Raw genomic sequence first — 23,617 nt, 5'->3', positions numbered from 1 at the left:
AAGGCGTAAATACGTAAGAGAGACGTCCGGACCGGACATCCCAGCCCGGGCAGGGCGCAGTTGGTGCCTTTAACATTTTTATTGCGAACAAGAATGCGGGCCGCTTGTTGAATAATTCTGTTTTCAAATCAGTTCTTATTTAAGATTTCAATACAAAATATTCCAGGAAGCACCAGGTGAGCAGTGAGCACTGAGAACCTAAACAGTTGCAACTCAGTACAGCGCAGTAAACCACGGGATTGAGAGTCATACCATTATTGTACCTACGCCCTTTATTTCCTTTGCTTACCGCGCACAAGAAGCAGACGAATCAGTATGGCTTCGCTCTCCGGGTACGTATAGTTGCCACGGCTCCAGAGTTCAGGCAACACTAGTAACGCCTCGGCAAATGGGAGTATGGGCAGGACGGGCAAGCCGCCCACGCCTAGACTACAATCCCGTTCACACGGTGTTGCGTCACCGTCAGCTGTCGCTGAATACGTAATTCACAATGACAACATCGCACACGATCATGAGTTTACGTTCTGTTTACTAGTGTGCGCCGGAGAAATTGATCGGAGCGAATTGAGGATAAGATAGCGCGTGGGAAAATGTAGCACTATAAACATCATGATCATGGTTTGAAATTGACACTGATCACCTCAACTACAAGATAGAGCATATAAAATAATTCTCCGACACCACACACAGTTCCCTATATTCATTTACTCCGATAGCGATCGATTATTATATGTATTTGCATACAAATAAAAAATATTTACAGAAATGGAGTTCAAAGGACATGGACTGTTAAGAGTGTAAAATGGTGTAATGCAAATCAGCAAAATCAAAACTAATTTGTAATTAATAGATAAGTCATCGACATGACAGGCTTTATAAATATGTAATATGAAGTGGAATTGGCAATAGGCGAACAAATTATTAAGAGCTAATGAAACAGCCCAGTAATAGATGTTCGGCAACAGATTTACATGGGACGAGCTAATGATAATGACAACCATTGTAATGGAAATGATGACTGAATAACTGAACTGACAAAAAATCACAATTTACCTGGAGTCACAAAAAAAGGGAACATTGTGAAACCGATTACAGCTCCGACAACAAAACTTAAACAAACTTGCAAGAAACAATATAGAAGCTATCAAATAAAAATGAACAGACTATAGCCGCGAGTGTAGTACAACCAAAATATTTATTTAACAGCCCGGCCGTCGTTGACAATAGAAACGTTAAGGTGGTTCGCCTAGGTTACTCAAAACTTAACTCTCGCTAGATGGCACCACTTTTGCAAAATTTCAGGTTTTATTTTTTTGTGAAATGGTCATGGTATTTGTATACTTAAAAGTATGTTTCGCGCACTCTTTAAATAAATATTGAACAATTAAAGTAAACATTGAATACTTCATTGTGCAAAAACCACCTTTTTAATTCGACGGAGTGTTGCTGTCACGCTTTTTCCTAGTATTACTCACACATGCAAACAGTGTTTCCGTGATCCTTGTAGTAGACAATTTCACACAACGTAAGTATGTTGCATTGCAATAGCGTAACGGTATGTTCGTGGAAATAACTACGTGCAAGAGGATTGGGGTTCAAGACTGGTGCGAGTAGGTAATTTCTTTTTGTTTCTCCTTTGTGTTATCTTACCTTTAAACGAGCAATTATTATATATATATGTTACTGTAAAAGCCCGAAGTACGGCAAAACCTAGGATTTACCGGTAAAACCTAGGTTTTACCGATGCCGATCGGTAAAAGCCCGAAATGTTAAATCTTACTAGTTTACTTCGGGCTTTTACCAACACCGATATGGTAAATCCTAGGTCTTACCACGGCAACCGGTAAAGTTTGAATCATGCACTGATTCTTGAGATTATTAGATGAAAAGTAGGTAGGTTTGGATCTCCCGGTTCTGCTGAAGGTGAAAGAGAACTCTACTAGCCTGCATCGTGGCTAGGCACCCAGGTTTAGGTATAGTTAACTTTAAAACCGAATCTGCAGCTGGCCACTTTATTGAGTAATAGAAACGCGTTCCGTATGTGTTTCGCTTTCCAGATGACCAGGGTGCCTAGCCAAGGTGCCAATGGTTTACGCTCCGTAGCGACTGAGGCGCAGCCGTGTCTGTCGCATTAATATGGCAGAGTGATAGAGAGAGGTATTACCCTAACGTTCGCTACGGAGCGAACGACTGGCATCTTGGCTAGGCACCCAGATTTAGGTATAGTTAAGTTTACCGCCGAATCTGCAACTGGCCACTGTATTGAGTAATAGAAACGCGTTCCGTATGTGTTTCGCTTTCCAGATGACCAGGGTGCCTAGCCAAGGTGCCAATGGTTTACGCTCCGTAGCGACCGAAGCGCAGCCGTGTCTGTCGCATTAACACATTCAACACCAAGAACCCGACTGTCGGGTACACTGTTCGTAGCGACTACGCGCTACATACGGCGAAACCGTGGCTACGCGCTACGAGCGTAACCCGTAGCACTTAGTGGTAATGAATGTGTTAATATGGCAGAGTGATAGAGACAGGTATTACCCTAACGTTCGCTACGGAGCGAACGACTGGCATCTTGGCTAGGCACACAGATTTAAACGCTTTTTAAAAATCAAAAAACTATTACTTATGAAAGCAGAAGAATATAAATGATCGTATTTGATTTATAATTGTTACATATTTGCCGTAACTTATTTTTAAAATGTGTTTTTCAATTAAAAGACACGTCAAGATTGTTTACCTTATTTCTAATGCTAAAAAAAACAAACTATAGTAATAATCAGAGCTCGGATAGGGTGAGCTATTTGCCTTATATATGACATAAGACATGTCAAATTATAAGGCAAATAGCTCACCCTATCCGAGCTCTGGTAATAATTGTGTTTTTCATTCATAGACAAAATCCATTATTTTATCCACAGGAAATTTTATATATCTCTTTTTTATTGCAGTGAGGATGTCCTGATTGTAAAAATAAGAGAGATTAGGTAGAGTATAATTTCTAATTTTCTTTGTCAAAAATAAACGAATACGTGTAGCCCATACCATACTTAATCAATCGATTTATGATAATAAGAAAAATTAAATAAAAATAAAAAAACAATACGAAATTTAGATGTAACAAAAATACAAAAAGTTATGTTCCAGCATACAATTGACTGGGGATCGAACCGGGAATCTTCCGTTTGTAAGCAAAAAAGCGACTGTTTGCATAACACGCCATGATAGTTCTTAGCTAAGCTGACGAACTTCGGGTACTTATTCTCGCTTAGGTCAATTAAGTACCTGTCAAACGTCAGTGTCAACAAAATTGCACTAAACATGACGGCACTCCAAATTCGCGCCGTGGTCAGCCCGGCAACGTCGGAAATGGTATGGCAACGTCGCCAATGTATCTGTACACGACATTTGTGACACACACATACGTAAAATTGATGAAAATTTAACTATGATTTTTGCATGATTTCTGTATGAAACATTGTTTTCCTGTTAATTTCGCGCAAACGAATATTCGAAGGAAGATAAATGCGGAAATATTTATGTACTAATAGTGTGTAGTTACTTAATGAGCTTTGATTGAATTTTGTATGAAAATCGAACCACCTTAAGACAAAGCTATTTAGAAAAAGTTAGTCGTCCGGAACAAAAGAGCGTTTCCTCGAAGCGGGGAGCAAAGGGCCCAGTAAATCAACGTAGGCGAATAATAAAATGCCTTCGAAGGCTGTAATAAAATGGAAGAGCCGTTTGCTGAGGCCGACGTTATTGGTGTAGTCCGTTAGGGACATACGTAGTCTTACCTTCCATCCAATGTTCCGTCTATTGTAGTCTGTCATAATCATAAATGTCTACCGTACTATATACCTTTGATCACAGGGCTTTAAATTGTAGGCTCGATTCTAAATACTTACCACTAAGTCTATCCTAAGGCCAGGAGTGCCCAGTGTAACAAAGGAAGTATCAGTAGTAAATAAGAACGAGTTTCGTAATGTTCCACACATAAACCACTACCCGCTCCAGTGACCATTTAGGAAACTATATCCGTGAGTGCAGCGCAATGAAACCTTGATCGGTGCATAAAACGCGCTTTTTAGTAGCGGCTGCACTAAACTTAAGTAACCTACATAATAATAACTGTTGGTGACTTGTGTTGGATTTCTCGCTTACAAACAATGAGCTTTAACAATAATATGTATTGTGTATTGAGGTATAAAATGTTTAACAACATCATATTAGTGTTATGGAGTTGTATTAGAGTTGGAACAATGAAATTTTATTTACGTAGTGTGCTAGTGTGGAAACTAAGGCTGCGATAAGAGGACCTCCTGAAATGATTATAGAGGATCCACTTGAGCCCACCTACATTCCACGCGTATTATATGTATTCATAAGTGGAAATGTATTCCTATTGGTCACGCGACTAATTCACAAACGATCTAGTGTAAAGTGATCTTGAAATTACAATTATGCGTAGGTAATTATGGAGCGCAATTATACTATGTAGTTGCTTTGAGCTATCGATACATCTGTGCAATGCAGGTAGGCATTTGGAATGACGTTTCATTGCCGTGACGCACCGACGGTAAGCGAGCAATCAACTGAAGCAGACCAATTGATACAAGTTGGGTCTCTGAATACTGTTGTCAACTTGTCACTCCGATAATCTTCTGGACTAGCTGGGATTCTTGCTAGAGTCTTCCCAGCTGGGCTAAGATACCGGACTAGCGATAATACTACCAGTCTCTCAGGTCACTCTCACACCCCCGATTTGGTTAAACCGTTTCAACCAATCTCATTGGAGCGCAATTATTTCAATATTCCTGTAAAACCGTGTGAGGGTCTTAGGATTTCCTCCTACTAATATTCCATGCAATTAGATCGATCTAACGTTCACAGGCATAGAGCCCAAAAAAGGTAGGTTTTAAGGTTACATTCGGATTTAAAGTGCACCAGCGTTTCTGTGGATAATTAATTGGCAACAAGTGCAGCATTGTTGTCGGCTACATCGCTGCAGCGTTCTGGATAATTCTAGCAGACCCTTGATATATCCCGCAGTTATACAGTCGACAGTAACACTGCCTTTAGGAACTTTGATGGGACAGTTATACTGGTTGTCTTAGAGCAACCTCAGCACTTTGCGACGAGAACAGCACAACTAGTCGGCGCGGGCAGTTGTTTATTCTCTCACAATTACTCCGGGTGCGTGACTCGGGAAGCGACGCGACCGCCGCACGCCATGGCCGACATGGCCGCGCTACCTGCCCAATTATCGTTTCTCTAAAACTGACTTACTATGTATTTACGGTTTTACTAGAAAGTTTTTTAATTGGTTCGACCAGAAATTGTGTAGGTAACAGAACAGTAATCTGCAGAGATAAATTACCCCCCTGCATAAAAACTTGTAGTTGTCTCTGCAGCTTACTGTACCTACATTAGAAAAATCTATCCTAAGTCATGTTCAACTGTGCTGTGCAGTATGATTCCGCAGTCACCAATAAGACCGCAGTAAAAGCAGTAAGTGGTCCTTTTTAAGTTTTTACCCGAGATCACTTTAGCCCCGGCCCCAGCTAATATTATTGTACAATTACAAATCCAAACCAAGTTTTTAATCTAATGAGGAGATTTAAAACATAAAATTCTCTGAACTTATGGTGACCCTAATGTTTACGGACCTAATGTTTAGGCCTTTATGGGTATGGCCAAGCGCAATTTAGTCTTATAGACTCTATAACAGACAGACAGACGGACAGACATGACGAATCCATAAGGGTTCCGTTTTTTGCCATTTGGCTACGGAACCCTAAAAATCAGGACAGTAGAGTCACCCAACCGTAAGTTAGCGTTGTTATAGGTAAATACAAGTCAAACAGGGAATAATAAGGAAGAAGTAACGATGAAATTAACGCGGTCATTACTTCCAGCCTGCGCCTTTGACGACGCTGTACATTTTCATTTATTTGCATAATACTGAGCCGTTGAATATACGGTGTTTGTATATTATCCGTTATCAGCGAAGCGCCGCAAATAGCAGAAACGCGAGAGCGGCAAATTCTGATGGAATTTGCATATTCGGTTACCGGTGGGAGATTTTAATCTGCCGCGATAAAATGTAACCTGCATGCTGCACACGTCTGACGTGAAGAGTAACAGCTAACATTTTAAGAGCTCAGGGGAAAACGTTACAATGGATTTAATTCAAAATACCGATCTGTTATTGCATGTCTAAATCGCCTAGCTCAAAAATAATTTAGTGACTGATACTATAACTTATATATACTGATGCATTGCTACTCCTGAATCTCCTGATTAAAAAGTCATGAGCAAAAAAAATCGAGGAAACATCCCAGTGATAACATAAGAGCACCGTGAACAAAGTTTTGTACGGTGCTCTAAAAACAGAATGTGTTCCGCTTTTCTACAAGATACTCGTATCTCCCTACAGATGTCAGGATTTTATTTTGCGGGTGGAGGATTATTAAATTAAATTTATGCAAAAGTACTCAACTGTCCCTGGCTCCTCAGATCAAGGCTACATTAATAGCAGAATCGCAAAAAAAATTTTCTTGAACTTGCCATGGCATTCTGCAAAAGCCCTAGAGTCGTAAATTTAATAAGCATGTTGATGAAGTTTACACTTTACAGTAGCACCTGAAGACACCTAGATAGCATCTGAAGCCGGCTCTGTCGTTAAACAAAGCAGCGCAGCGATCATCTGCGTTGCACCAGTACGCTAGTCCGCAAGTGGGCCATCTCTATTTCACCTCGTATTTCAGACGAGACCAGTTCACGGGACTACAGAGGCTAACTGATGAGGTTTACAGTAACAAGCTAGACAATTTCTGAACCAGGGTGGGCCGATAAACAAAGCCTGTTGCTCGGGTTGCTGCACCGAGCCGATATTCGAGCACTATATCGTGACTATTTCGGCTCTCGTTCTGAAAGAGCCCAGTTCATGGGATTACAGGGAATCGTAAATTGAATGGGCAAATTGATGAGGTTTACAGTAGTCAGCTAGATAGCATCTAAAACCGGCTCGGTCGGTAAACAAAGCAGCGGTCAACGCCATCGCTGCACCGAGCCCATGCCCGTGCTCGAGTATTGCAGTCCGCGAGTAGGCGAACTCAATTTCGCCGCGCATTCAGATTGGTTACGCGAGTGCAGGCGATCCCAGTTTACGGCTGAACCAGTGTTAGGATTGATAAGTGTAAATAGAGATCCTAAAAAGAATCCGAACTTTAACCAAAATGTTTTGTATATTTATTTAGCGTCTTCATTAGTATTTTTTGTCTATAAAATCTTACTAGCCGGTGATAAGTACATACTTACTTTCCATCACAATATTATTACTAATTGAATGAACACGTTCTACGCGCTACCTAACCTAAAATCCTTATAGCAAAACAACGTGTCAGAAATACCTTAACATCTACCAAGTCCGACTGCATGGCACACCAAAAGTATGTATTTCAAGATCCATAACACCGTCATAATATAATAATCTACAAGTAATTTAAACTGACGACCGGTCTGGCCTAGTGGGTAGTGACCCTGCCTATGAAGCCGATGGTCCCGGGTTCGAATCCTGGTAAGGGCATTTATTTGTATGATGATACAGATATTTGTTCCTGAGTCATGGTTGTTTTCTATGTATTTAAGTATTTATATATATCGTTGTCTGAGTACCCACAACACAAGCCTTCTTGAGCTTACCGTGGGGCTTAGTCAATTTGTGTAAAAATGTCCTATAATATTTATTTATTTATTTATTTAACTGGTTCACCTGTGCCTTGACTGTATAGTGTAGGCAAATGGAACGACTCGCCTGCCCCCGCTTACGGATAGCAATCTGCAATAATAAATTCCTGAACATAATGGCAAGATGGTTTTGTGTCCGCGAATGGCTTTATACCTCACTTTATTACTTTTACTACTTCCTTTAAGGGATCATTGTTAGATTTTCTTCAAATAACTAGCGTCGACCGTAAATCTTCGTGTGTTAATTATTACTAACAAGACAGATTAGTTTTAATTTACACGTGTAACGGTTGAGTATGGATGTAAAATTTAAACCTTTAAATAGCGTACTGCGTAGTTTAATACCACATCGTTTTCATATATCAGATGCCATGCATTTCTGAATTCCAAACTGCCTACCGCTCAAAACAAGACCGAAGTGATCCCATAAGTGTTCCGTAAACAAAGTTTTGTACGGAACACTAAAAAATGAGGTTAAATACAGAAACAGCCTATTCCTTCCGACTTTTGATTAACGTGTTATGACGCTGCTTAAAAATATCTACTTTCTGGACATTTTCAAACATATTTTTACTTGAACAATATGGTACTGTAATGGATTTCAACGAAGAGCTGACCTTATCGACAAAGTGAAAACATTTGACCGAAAATGTCAAAAATGAACACCGGATTTCATTCTTTAATTTGTGCAGAACTTTTCTAGTAGATTCCATTTCATACTGTTCTTAAAATTAAAATTACTCATAACTTAAATATGTTCGTGATGATGATGAACTTAAAAATGACGTGAACTGTGGTGGGTCGCAACACACTCGTTGCGCGGCTAAGGAGGTCAGAGAACCAGGGTAGTTTCCAGTCGAAGGTTCCCACCGAGGCGGACGGAAATAGTGCTCGCAGCCGATTCACTACGGGGCGATTACTCATGGCTTTTGTAAATACGATTGAAGTATTGCGCAACGAATGTCTCAACCACTGTAAGCATGACCTCTGATTAAACAGTTTTATAGATCTTCTTGTCGCAATATAACATTTAAAACTTTCGCGTTATGAACACATTAAAACATATATTTTGTTTGCCGCGACCACGACCAGTGAAACCTGGGTCGAAACGTCGGAAATGAAGGTAATAAAATAAATTCGCTTCTGATCGCAGTTATGCTGGATTGGATATGCGCGGAATCGACTGCTCGCTTGCGATGAGTGTGCAGATTCAGTCCGTGTGAATCGAGTTCGTCTATATGTCCATTCAGCACTGATTATTCACGAAACGTATACTTGTCTGTGAGCCCAGTAAAATTTGACCCTAACTGAGCGAATGTTCGGGCGCACGACCAGGGGGTCTGGGACGGTGACGGCTGACCCAGGCGTAAAACTGTCTGTTACACAAGTCAGTATTTGGGTCGTTTTAGAGCCGGTTGGATTTGAGTTCTATCGGTGCTTGCCAATACTGGTATTTCATTACATAGGTAGTTATACAACAAAAGCATGGACTGTCCATGAAAACGGGATAAACTACAATAAATTATTTAAATTAAGTAATGTTTCTGTCGGCGGCCGATCATAAGATCAGGCATATCGTGAAATTCTAGGCATATCGTGAAACGTGAAAATTTTTGAGTCGTTCCCTGAGTCGACGGAGCGCCGCATAGCGGGGCTCCTATTTCTGGGCAGTTTGCCCTTCAGGCATCTGAAGCAACCTAACGAACCTATCCTACCTATATATTGGTTTAATGTAATCGTCAAAACATTACACAGGAACATAGTGTTTAATAGTGTTTTGTTTTAAGTTTATAAAATACATATGTATGTTAGTCTGTAAGGTATTTGTAATATGGGCCTTGTTGCCTGAATTAAATTTCTAAATAAATAAAATTACGATCTGCCTAATCTTACGATCGGCCGCCGACATTTCTACCGATCTCACTCTACAGACGAAAATCCTTTTTCATAAATCAACATCAGTTTTCAACCTGAGGGTTAATTAAAACAAAACGAAATTACTCGTAAAAACCATTGTTCCTTAAATAATGTATGTTTGCAACGTTATACCCGACTCCGTAATATAATTCTGTATGCATATTCAGATTCACATTATATTTTGGTATCAAGCTGGCCCATCTTTCGCCAACGTTTGATTATGAATATTTTTAATAGCCGGGGTGGGGTCACGGAACGAACAGAAAAAGATTTAATAAAAATGTAAATACCGACTGAGCTTGCAGCTATCGATTTAGAAACGGATATATCGAATGGTATTTGTAATAAAGCCGAAGGAGATGTTAGCGATTACGACGTTATAGGTTCTATTCCGAGGGTGGCGGTAATGTCACGGCCGAGTCTAGAAGTTAGTGCTAGACTGTATCTGGAACACAACACGATGTTGAAATCAAGCGCTTACGATTTAATAGTATTAGTAATTGCACAGTTTGTATTGTTACTACAATGAACACGAACTCGTAAAATAAAGGCCCAACTTATTAGCGCGTTAAGCCTTAAGGAATCTCTTCCAGTTCGACTTAATTAATAAAAGGTTTAGGTGTCCGTAGCGAGTTACTTTAAAAAATCAATGTGCTACAAAACGAAAAGTGTATCCCGCCTTGCGTCTTGACATTGCTTTGTAATCACTTCTTAATTACTTTTCATTCGATGCCAAGTCACAAAAGTGTACATTTAAAAGTCGAAGTGTGACATTAAATTCGGTAGCCCAGGGGGGCGCGGGCGGAATGCGGCGGCGCGGGGAGGGAAGGGTCCACAAAAACTCCGGGACGGTACCTGGGCTGCCATTGACCTCGCTTCGATTAGGCCTGCACGGCATAATGCATTGGTGCAGCACGCCTAATCCGTAGTTTTTTCTTGCCCGTGCTTTTGATACTTCAACGTTGAACAGACCGTGAATTAATTTTAGATTTATGTATACTGTTTTTTTTTTGTATATCCTAAAGTAGTTCGAATTGTCATTAATTTATTATAATAAATTCAATTACTCACACTTCACTAATTACGGCAGAAATAATTTCCTTCCTTACCTGTAAACAAACAAACGAAATATTTCATTAGGTATTCCAAAAGAGAAAAAGGAGATACACGAAATGTACTTCATTAGGGTCTAATTTGTGTTAAAAGTTGGGAGGGGTTCGTTATGCCGTTTACTATGCAGGGCGCGTAGAAAGCTTGTCACTCTGCGAGACTTACCTTTGCAAGAAGTTGCTAATCGCTCTAGTCCAACATTTTTATGCGCAGTAGAATTTCTTAATTAATTTTGTTAAAACTTCAACAAAATCAGCCGACTATGTTTGGCCTGTGTAATGAGCACAAAATCATCGATTGGTTGATTTTGGTTAAATAAAACCAATATATGCTTGTCGCGTGCGTGCTGATTGGGTGGGGACAATCAATACCACCGGGGAAACAATACACCGGAACTTGTTTTAAAATATCGACTGAATAAATTCGTTCTTCATTACGAAGTCCAAATAGTTGTTGATAGAGTTGATCGCTATCATAAAGCAAGTTTCGGACGGCGTAAACTTCATAGAGCCTGATATACGAGTGGTCGTTCCCGTCGTTCCGTTTGTTGTAGATAGTGTTGAGATCGTTTCCGTCGTGTCTGTCGTCGCTTACAACTCGCATTTGTCTTGTCTTGTGTCTTTGTAGGCAGCTATTTATTGCCCCCCTATTTGTGTTCCCGTGATCAAATGCCGTGCTCGCAGCTTGATCTATGTCTGAAACAAGTTCATTAGCTCCAACTCTAATTTTAGTGTATACTTTAAATCGCATCAAACAAAACGGAAGACATTAATTCGTGGATTTAGACATTTTTGTGACCGTGACTACTAATGTTCCTGATGCAAATAAAAAAACTGACAGCAGTGGCACGAGACAACATTCCCCTAAATCTAAAAGGGTGAAGTTTTGTTTTCTTATAATTTATTACGTGTGTCGAGGCAGGTGTGGACGAACAATGTAACGTGGAGTACAAAGGTGCCATTATAAATCACCTCGACCAATCTGTGCAGACAGTCAGAGTCTAAAATCGGTGTTGAATCAAATACCGGCTCAACAACATCCTTCACTTCAGCGATTATGCATGGTTTGGTCAAATCTAAATCCCTAACTGCATTGGCGCCGTGATCGAGTGATGTTGTATCAAGCTTGCAATGAACGTGTTAAGTCTGAATTCGTAGGGCTGCCAAATATGAGGCATTTTCTAGACTACACATTTTATTTATGTCACAAGACTGCGGCCGAATACGGAAATTACGAGAATTTATGATGAATAAATAAAATCTGAAATCTATCCAGCAGAATAAACTACTTGAAGCGCAGATAGACATTAATATGTCTAAACCAACTTAAACCAATAACGGGCGGTCAAGAAAAATCTCGCCCCGTTAATTCTTTTGTTACAAGAATCTATACATACATCAATACATCATAATTATATTGTTCCAGTCATTCATGGTTGTTTTCGCATTTTTGACGTTTTCCATAATTATAAGTGGGAGCCATATTTCGTATTTTGAGGATTTTGTCAAAGTTTAATCAATTTGTGCTTGACAACCATACCTTAGATTAGCATAACACGGATCAAACTACGTGCTAACTACGGATTTGTGATCAAACTACGTGCATTTTACTTCACAAGGGCCATGCAACGATCTGCCCGCAAGTGCGGTAATTACAAGTGAAATAGTGGCAATAAAATGTCACTTATAGCCAACGATACCGTAAGTGTTATTTACAGTATAAATTATAGCCATAAACCATTAGTGATTTTATTGGCTTCCTCCGTAACGTAGGGGCCGAATTACATATGCTTAACATTGTAGAGTAAGGGAAGTACTAAGTTTTCATTATGGAGAATCTGAAATTTGAGATGACGCGTTTACAACATCTAAGTACTTTGAATAAAGATTTACTTCGGCGTAAGTTAAACATAAATATAAGGTTCACTGTAGCGGAAAAGTTGATTATAGTTGGCAGCTCTCTGAAATTTTACCTGCATTTTCTGTAATTTAATTTAAAGCAGACGATCGCAACAAAATTGAACGTTGTGCAGGTTTCTGGTAAATTACTCAACGGAAGTGCCACAGGGCAAATTTTACGTCATTAGGTCTAAAATCTAATTAAGCTAGCATTCCCCTAGCAACATAGATTACTTCGTAGAGTACCATAAGAGGTTACACATATAATTCTTCTTCTCTTGTGCACGGGGCACAGCTCTTGCGTACGCTAACATTCTCGCAAGCTTTTCCTGACATGCCACAAGGTGGTATACTAGGTCGTGCATTATTTCTAACGTACCACAAGGCAGCATTCTACAGCCCGCGTTTTTCCTAAGGTCTAAAAATCAAATTACGTCTGGTTGCGCCGGCGCGGTAATTACAGAGGCTCGTGATTAATGAGCAATCAGACCCTCGCTCAGGGCATTAGGGTTGTGCTTCTTTTGTATATTTTGAAAGATCTTGGTGATTATCTTTGTTGTTGAGAATTTTGAATAAACGGTGGTTTGGATGTTGTTGAAATAGTTTAAGGGTCATTACATTAATTGCAAATGTTATGTTGCAGTGTAATACCGTACTAAAACTTTGTTATTTTATAAACTTGCTGCTTTTATAATGTTAGAAAGCACATAATCATATTTAGTATAACTTAATAGGCAAGACTAATTGATTGATTAGGATTTAATTAATTGAAAACGTCTCTAATAATGTAAAAATAATTCCTTGAACTAAAAGTATGTAATGAATGTACTGACCTTTATTATAAGTAATTGATAAACACGCTAAAAGAAGCAATACAAAGCATACCTATGTATGTGTTATAGTAACAACGGCAACCCTACACTCTATTTATGCTTCGAAATAATAAAGCAAGTACGACAAAGAATAAAAGTTCCCAAGTCGTTGCAATAAGGGCTATGATATAATGAGCAGGAGGTAGGTATCTGCGCTTTGTCATCGTTGCTTGGCTCCTGTAGGCTCCTCTCAAAGGGATTCCAACAGCTGAGTCTTAACTGATTAATGTTCGAAGGAAAGTTTTAAAACCACCATGATGACGAATGCGTAGTGAAATAGGCTTTCCTTTAATTAACAAAACAATTACGTACACTTTACGTCGATTGGGGGTGAGGGGGGGAGGGACTGGGTTGCTTTTTGCAAAGTTAAATTTATGCAACAACAAAAACAAAACATTCGGTAATGATGACGTGAATCAAAATAAAACCGTAGAAAACCAAGAGAAGTATCAAGTACACAATTTCGTACACTGAACTTGGATGTTCGGGGTTCTTTCTGCAAATTTAAATTATGCAACAACAGAACAAAACATAATTTGCAATGATGACGTGAATAAAGAAAACCATAGAAATTTATAGGTGTGAGTTAATTGAGAGACACCTTTTGAGTAGCGATTGCAAATCCGTGAAAATTTTTTCAAATCCGGATTTTCGGATTTTGGTTTGACCGAAATCCGAAGTTCGGATTCAATCCGGATTTTAAGAAAGGAATATTTGGCATAAAAGCAAAGTGAAACAAACAATCAAATTAAGTTGTTTTTATTAAAAATAACAAAAACAGAATGCGTACACTGCTACGCCAATAAAGAAACATCATCGCATCAAGAGATTCGTCACTTAACCTCGTCCTCATACGGTTACAGAACACTCCTGCTGCCGAAATTCTCTTTCCGACTCCACACTTGTTGGTGGTATTGATAATAGCTGGTTGTATACGGAGGATAAAATGCTACCGATTTTTCCTCCGCCCTCGTGGACGGCCATTTCTATGTGGATTCATCATCATCATCTCAACCATAAGACGTCCACTGCTGAACATAGGCCCTTGGACCTCCATTCGTACCGGTTGTAAGCGACCCGCATCCAGCGTCTTCCGGCGGCCTTAACAAGGTCGTCCGTCCATCTTGTGGGTGGACGTCCTACGCTCCGCTTGCTAGTCCGTGGTCTCCACTCGAGCACTTTTCGACCCCATCGGCCATCTTCTCTGCGCGCAATGTGGCCTGCCCATTGCCACTTCAGCTTGCTAATCCGGTGAGCTATGTCGGTGACTTTAGTTCGTCTACGGATCTCCTCATTTCTGATTCGATCACGCAGAGAAACTCCGAGCATAGCCCTCTCCATAGCTCGTTGAGCGACTTTGAATTTTGAGATGAGGCTGATAGTGAAAGACCACGTTTCGGAGCCGTAAGTCATCACTGGTAACACACATTGATTAAAGACTTTCCTCTTGAGGCACTGAGGTATGTCGGACGAAAAGACATTGCGTAGTTTCCCGAACGCTGCCCAACCGAATTGGATTCGGCGGTTGACCTCCTTCTCGAAGTTGGACCTACCTAATTGGACTACTTGTCCTAGGTAGATGTACGAGTCAACAACTTCGAGTACCGAGTTCCCAACAGAAAGTGGGATGGGCATAACATTGGCATTTGACATAAGTTTCGTCTTGTCCATGTTCATTTTCAAGCCCACCCGTTGTGAAACTCGGTTGAGGTCATCGAGCATCATGCTGAGTTCCTCCATCGACTTTGCCATGACTACTATATCGTCGGCAAACAGAACGTGAGTGATGTATTCGCCGTTGATGTTGATGCCAAGTCCTTGCCATTCCAGGAGCTTGAAGGCATCTTCCATTACGGCAGTAAACAGTTTCGGAGAGATAACGTCTCCCTGCCTTACACCTCTTTGCAATGGAATCGCCTTCGTGCTCTATGTGGATTAGAGTAGCTAATCCGGGGCATCTGGTGAGGCAATCTGGGCAACTCCTGTATTATTTTGGTCGAGCAAAGACAGCTGCTGATTTAATTGCTCTTTAGAACTTAGCTCTCGTTGGTCTTGTCTCTGTAGTTTACCATTAACAGTTATCATTGCACTCGTGGAAGCCACCGAGGAAAGAGGAGAAGTCGGAGTCGATGTCGCGGCCATGGTGCAGATGACGGTGACTTGGCGGGTAGCGGGCGGCAGGGGCGGCGGACGCGGGGCAAGCATACAGCCGGCCTAGCCAAGGTTACAATCGCTATCGCTTCGACAACGAAAACCATTATGTCTCTCTATCACACTTCCATATTAGTGCGACAGTGACAGTTGCGTTTCGATCGCTACGGAGCGTAAGCGATCGGCATCTTGGCTACGCGGCCAGGTGCGAGCGAGTGCGCGACGCGCAATGCCCGGCTGGCAATAGCTCTCCCGCGTTACCGCTTCATGTGCACCGCTTTTTATTTCGCATTAGCATTAATTTTGAGCAAATTAGTACTGGTGGGAAAAAATCCGAAAAACCGGTTTTTTCTTTTCAAAATCCGGATGTTAAAACGGATTTTTAAACGCTCCGAAATCCGGATTTTTGAACTTCGAATAATCCGGATTGCAATCACTACTTTTGAGTGACACCAGTGAGACACTTTTTGTCCAAGTTATATTTGGAATCTTTTTTTTATGTCTATTTTAGTCGGAAAATTGTGCCATATTGCTGAAACGACGAACAAGTCATCCATTCATAATAAAAAGCTGACATTGTAAATCATATTACGCAACGGGAAAATTCAAAACATTTTGGTTACATAAACCTTTATTACTTAAGTTCAGAAGTTGGTATTTTTGGAGTTCTATTGTCTGGTGCTCTGTGTGGACTTGAATTAATTTGGCACTATAAGTAGTTACACAGCGCTAAGTTCGAAAGATTGCGGGGAGAGAACTTTAGGTATGCAAGCTGCAACTGCACCGACATTACCTACAATGGCTGCAGTCGTGTTACAAACGGGTGTTGTGGTAAAAGTGACAATTCAAAGGAATATTACAAGGTAGATAATGCCGGAGTGCTGTGTGCTTACAGTTGTAAACGGATACTACTCGTAGTTCCAAATATTCACGTGAATTGATGAAGCACTAGGTCTTGAGTAAATGACTTATTTTTAAGTTGAGTGCACGACAATGCTCAAGCCGACGCTAATAAACTTTGGCGCGGGAACCGAGAGCTCTCTTGACAGCTCGCTCCGATGACAGACACGCTGTCAGCTAGGGCACGTTAAGGAACCCGAATAAAAAATTTTAAAACCTCACTGTCCAAGGCCCTAGATCACGCAGCCGCGGTAGGCCTAAGCGCTAGCTGGACGTCGTGATAGCGGACATGGAAGAGAACAATCTCACACCCGAGGATACCGAAGACGGGGCAAAGTGAAGAAGATTGAGTAAGAAAGTGGACCCTGGCTTTAGGCCGGGAAAACGCTAGGTCGAAGAAGAATAGAAATTAGCCAACACTAAAAAGTAAAGTTTATGTGGCAATAAAGCATTTTCATTTCATATTTTCATTTAATATATGTACAACCAACCGAATCCGAATACATCAAACAACTTTAGTTGAACTGAACGTGATGTGGTTGTAAAACGACACATTTTACCGAAAGGGAAACGCAAACATAGAGCATTTCACACTAACAGCATTTAACACTCTCCAAACCCGAGCCCTGTTGAAAAGCAAGTAATTTATACAATCAAGTGAAGTTTGTTATCCGGGCGACAACGAGTTTTTTCTGTTTAATGTGTGTTCCTATTCCTTAGCCATTGACAAAATCCTAAATCAAAATACATATTCAAGATTTTAAAAATTACTAAACATTAAAAGTTACAAATGAACTTTTCAGAAACTACTTCACGGGCCCACGGCAAAGAAGGATCGGAGAGGAAAAATCATCGAGCTCCCTGCATAATAGATTCAACACTTCAGAACAGTTTCCACGCCCGGGGCTGTTATAAAATGCAACTAATTAATACGGAGTCAAGTGAAGTGAGGGACGAATTCGGGCGTGAACAACGAGTAGAATGGCTAGTTATTAGTGGTGACGTTTTAAACGCTTGCAAGTTGATCGCTCAAGGCAACTAGTATAAGACTGATCTCTGATTAAACACAGTTCTTATACGCATCTCGAGGTCATGTAAGCCTGGTACTTGAAGTTTGTGTAGCGACTGTAGTAGGAAACCCAGTGTACAATTAGAGGGGCGAGCGGTGCAGTGTAACGTTCGACAGTGGAATCTGCATAATTGTATGCGGTATCAACTTTACGGTTGTGATGATAAGTTATTTTAAAGAAAAACTGACAGCGTGGCAGTTTAACTATGCAAAATAGACGGTTTTGTGCCATTTTAGTGTGAGAAAAATCACATTTACCTATTTAAATTTTTATATTATTTTTATAAGCTGTTATGTATTTATTAGATGAATCTGCACTGATTTATTAGCTGTTGAGTGTTGGCAGCTATATTTGTAATTTTTTAGGGTTCCGTACCCAAAGGGTAAAACGGGACCCTATTACTAAGACTCTGCTGTCCGTCCATCCGTCCGTCTGTCACCACGAACGAACGGCTGTATCTCACGAACCGGGATAGCTAGACAGTTGAAATTTTCTCAGATGATGTATTTCTGTTGCCGCTATAACAACAAATACTAAAAACAGAATAAAATAAAGGTTTAAGTGGGGCTCCCGTACAACAAACGTGATTTTTGACCGAAGTTAAGCAACGTCGGGCGGGGTCAGTACTTGGATGGGTGACCGTTTTTTTTTGCCTTTTTTGCATTATGGTACGGAACCCTTCGTGCGCGAGTCCGACTCGCACTTGCCCGGTTTTTTATACAATGCCAGTTACAGTTCAATGGTCTAGATACTAACAGTTAAGAAACTTTGGAATGGAAGCCTCCCTTTATTGCATTATCCAGATTTTGCAGAGTAAACGGGCTTTCAGCTCTTTCCAAATATCAAGTTGTGTCAAATTTACCAAAAATGAACTGTATGTAGCATGTAGTATAAAAACAGAACGAAAAAACCTTGATCGATATCTTCACCTAAACCTTTATTTATTTTAACTTTCTGTTCCTTGAATTTCGCAGCTGTTGCGTTAATAAAAAAAGTGAAATCTTAAAAAAACATGAATGAAACTATCAATCAAATGGGGTAGATCAATAATTGTTGTCGATGTGGCCCGCCCTACCCTCCTCGGCGACACTGGGCCCTGGTAACCTAATATGCGATACGCGAGGGCCAAACAAGAATATAATTATTTCTGGATGAGCTTTTCGTTTTTTGAGAAAAAACAATTGATATAAATAACGATTGCTCTTTTCTGTCCCAGTACCTATGTACAATTGTACCTATATGCCATCTAGAGGATAGTGAGCGACCGCTTTTATATGGGTATTCCGAAAGCTAGGTATACCCTTTTGAATGTTTGATTTATAAATTAGTAGCGTAGGGAGTGCAATCTCGGTATTCCGAGATCTCGAAATACCGAGATCTCGTCCATTTTTTGCAAGATTGCACGCTAAATCGTGCGCGATCTCGCAAGATTTGCAAGATTGCGTATCTTTGCTTTCCATTAGCTACACTCGCCCAAATCTGGATGTTTTCTCAAATTTTACTGTTACCCACCATCTGCACGTTTGTGTTTTTGACATAACCGTCGTATTGTTATGCAATACGCCGTTAGCCAACATTTTTTTATGTGTTTATTACCTACCTTAGGTTTTTTTTGTCTAATATCTTTTGTCGGGTCCTTATCGGCGTGAGAATGCGATGCCATCTGCTTGACGGTCAAGCCTTGACCGTTATGGACCACGGAGTGCAAGCTATCGCTCCCAGATTTATTTGCAGTCAGTTACTCCACGACTTTCTAGTTGAAAATGTGTTGAGGAATTTCAGCCCATAATTGATTTAAAGTAGTGTATTGGTGAAATTGTTTACGCGATGTTTTTGAAGTAGAGGCAGATCGAGCCTTTTCTGCTGCAGGGTATCTGGTAAGAAACATCCGAAGGCAGTTGGCTGATGGTACGCTAGATATGCTGTGTTTTATCAGAAGCTATTTTCAAGATAACCCGTAATTTTCTTTATAAATAAATGATTCCGTAAATCTTATATGCATATTATTGCATATTTTCGTCCTTAAACTAGTACTATACTCAGTTTCAATAGAATACTAAAAAATATTCGTAGATTTGCGAGATCTCGCAAAATACCGAGATCTTGCGAGATTGGACCTCTTAAATCTTGCAAATACCGAGATTGATGATTATGCTGCAAGATTGCACTCCCAGCGCAAAAACTAGTCTCATACATAATTTTTAACACTCCTTACTTTTATAATAGGTCATAAACGAAAGACAAATAGAGTGCGAAAAAATACAGTGGGAAAGGATTCTTCACCACACTGAGGTAACACGAAATCTAATCAGAGGATTTTTTTATATACTTTGACACTGATTGAATAAAACGAGATTGGTGTCGATGTCGATGGCAACATTACACAGTGATAAGAAAATATTGCATGGCGGGCTAAAGGTATGTGGCGAATATGATGACATAGTCACGTAATGTATATTTATAGTTTATTACAGCGAAAAGTATATAAATAAAACCATAAATCTACCACACACTCCAAAAAAAGTCCAATGAAGATGCATGTTTTTATAAATTTATAATAAACAAAAAAATATGAAAACAAACGTAATAAAATGCAAACAAAATCATCTAGTGTGGCTTATTCTTTATCAGATCCATTCAATATACATCCATTCAGGTCCCAAGAAAAAAAAAGTATTTTGCTTGTCTCTTCCAGTTAGTCCGGGGTAGATTTAAAAACGAAGAAGGGGCGGTGTGTGAACACGCCGGGTGGGGTCGCTCGGACCCCACGTCACATCACAACAGCCACGGGCTATTGCTTACAAGCTTTACTAAACATTTCTATAGGATAAGATTGATTTTTTTGCTAAATTAAGACAAAAGTATTCCAGTGGCAGTCGTGGTGCACTGCCTTATAGTTAGGGAGGCGAGGTAGCTAACTGGCGTAATTCAACGGCGCCGACGAGACCTATCAAAATCGAAAGATAAAATAATTTCGAAAAGAAAAGCTCGTATGGCAAAAACCATTTTAGCGGTGGGTTTGGCGTGTACGGTTTTTCAAAAATGTTAAAAAAAACAGTTACTTGGGCATTCTCGAGCGAGTCAGATATTCATACTACGTATGCCCCGAGTGCCTCTGATAACAACGGTATACTAATCTGCCGGTTTGCGTGGTGGGGGTAGGCGTATAAAGTAGTCAAAAATGCAAAAAAAAAAAGTTACTCGAGCGCGTCAGATTTTCGGAAGGGGTGTTAAGTAGGCCCCAAGGAAGCTTCCTTTAAAAAAACTGACGATTTCGGCGTGACGATAAGTTACGATGAATTTTTGAAAATGCAAAAAAAAGAAGTTTTTTTGAAATACTCGAGCGCGTCAGATTTTCATAGGGGAGGTTTATCTCGGTATCCTGAAAGCATATTTTTTTAATCTGACAAAAATGTTGGTGGGTTCTCTTAATCTGACCGAAAAAGGTTTTTGGTTTCTTTTTTTTCCTTTCTTTCTCCTTGATAAAACGGGGAATTTAAGAATGACAATAAAGCGATAGATACAACCAACGTAAATGTAGATGAAATGTAGTACGAAGTGTATTATTTATTGTATAAAAAAATGAAATGATATAAAAATTGGATTATAATTGTACATTCGAGAAATATACCGTCGGGTCTTTTCTCTCTCTTCATCGGCGTCATACTGAGGGCACATAGGTCTACGTTAGGGGACCATTAACATATATATATATATTAGGGTGTACCGAAAATTAATTCCCTTCTACCGCTTCTTTCCCCACCAGCAATGTTGCGAAATAAAGGAAAAATACTGGTAGAACGGCATATTTCCGCGAAGCGCTCAGTCTGTATTACATGTTTATGGCAAATTCCTCTTTTTTGCTTCAATTCTTCACTTCGTTTTGCTTACGGTACGTCCAAAAAACAATTTGAGGATCAACAGGCTATTGAATAATAGACATACATGAAACTGTACATGTTAATAATACTTTTGTATACAGATACGCGTAACTTTTTCCGAGTCCACGAAAATTGTCGAGAAGCTTTAGAAAAAAAAAATTTTTGAGATATAATAAAAGTCACATAATTTAATCATCGTTATTTCATATCAATTTTTTTTAACACCCTCAGTTTTCGAGATATACTCAAAAAACCGGGAGTTTGAGTTTTTATGATGCTTCAAGTCAAAAAGTTTTAACTTTGGACAAAAATGTAAAGAGACCTTTTTTGTGTAAAATAAAATTACCTTTTTTGTTTATTTAAACTTTTTTTGTTGTAAAATGTATCGTTCGCGACTTATATGCCGCAACGCGTTCTTAAGCCCCCTCCAGACTATGCGCGTGAATCGCGGGCGAAGCCGCGAACGCAAGTGTGGCGTCGATTTCGCAGATTGTTCACGCCTTCGCGCCTTGTTCTCCGTTTTTTGTCGGTATTTCGGCCCGCGTCAAAGGAGACGCGAAGCGCGAACTTGCAAGACTCCACATTACACAATATTTTGGCTCCTCTGTGGCAAGATAAATATGAATTATATTATGATTATATTATATTAAGCAGCTATATTTTAAGGTTTTACAATAAAACAAAATGGAAAAACAGCTAAATCACGTATGATGCCATAGATAACTAACAGTTAAACTCGATCAGCTGATGCTTTTCCGCCATATTGCCGCAAACCAAACTGCGAAATCGCCGTGAAGTGTGCGAGTGTGGAGTCATACGTCAACTTCGCGGTATGTTCGCTCCGCGACGTCGCGCCGCGATTCACGCACATAGTCTGGAGGGGGCTTTAGGAAGACGAAATGGCTCCTCCACACTTCCGGTCATGCGGAAACCGGCAGATTTTGTATTTTTAGTAAGTTTTAGATTATATTCTTCAAGATAAAAAATAAAAAAATCGCGCTCGAGAATGCCGGATTAACGTTTTTTTTTTACAAGTTCGCGACCCTATAACTCGGCGGCGTCAAGGACTTATCGTCAGATTAGTTAAATTTAGTCTTTAAACACTAAAATCAACCCCCAATATCTTAATCTGACGCGCTCGAGTATTTCAGACTATCCATTTTTTTTTACTAATCTGATCGTCTATCCTAGGCGCGCGTCACTACATATAGAGCTAAATACTTTACAAGGTTGTTCTATTAGGTCTAAGGTATCTCTCATATCTTAAACTGCCACGCTCGAGTATTGCCGAAAATTCCCCTATTCGCCTCCCTAACCATTAGCTTAACAAGAAATATTAAACTACAATTAGGTACTTGGACATAATTGAAATTTTATTTTTATTTTTCTTGAGGGGTGTCGATTCGAACCCTAGCGTAAAAGTGCTGATAGTTCTCAAAACCTGCGCGGCTAGAAATTGTTGATGCAATTTCTCCAGGATGCCTGGGACCTAGAACGTAATGTCAATGTCACTTGCAAACGTGATATAACAAGTGCGAGTAAGTGCACGTGATAAAGTGGTGGTGAATAGATTCGATCGCGTCAATCACGTGGGCGTAATTTACACAATGAGGGATAAGTTTTGAAGAATCCGTAAAGCTGAAATCAATGTTTGTTTTACCTAAACATATCGTCATAATTATTGAGCTCGTATTTTTCAAGTATGTGTTGAGACAGAATCGGGAAAATATTATGTTTACGGCATTGTTATCGGTCCTTTTTGCCCCAGAGTTCAATTCATGTAGTGAGAATTATACGTGGATTTCTTTGCAAAAAACAAACTTGAGGCGGTCATCTGATATGAAATGAAGAAGAGACGAGTATACAATTACAATTTTACAAGTCCAATTTTAGCGAGAAGGTATAAACAACAAGTCCGCGCAATACTGATCTTTGTCAGCCAACAGAACACTGCTTTATCCACAGTATAGATGCGTTGAATAGATCGCATCCCCAACAAAGGGCGTAAAGGGTTGTTTGGAGAGTCGCGTGCGCACTGCCACGTGTGGCTAGCGGATTATGCTAATTTA

General features: G+C 39.9%; 1 protein-coding gene across 1 annotated transcript in view; it reads right to left on the bottom strand.

Annotated features, from left to right (window-relative positions):
- LOC134666742 (zinc finger protein jing homolog) overlaps positions 1 to 23,617 on the bottom strand; it is a 158,061-nt gene that overhangs the window by 81,945 nt on the left and 52,499 nt on the right. The gene's annotated exons all lie outside the window — the stretch shown is intronic.

Source organism: Cydia fagiglandana, chromosome 8 (genome assembly GCF_963556715.1).
Source record: "Cydia fagiglandana chromosome 8, ilCydFagi1.1, whole genome shotgun sequence".
NCBI lineage: Eukaryota > Metazoa > Arthropoda > Insecta > Lepidoptera > Tortricidae > Cydia > Cydia fagiglandana.
This window is presented reverse-complemented; position numbering and strand designations above follow the sequence as displayed.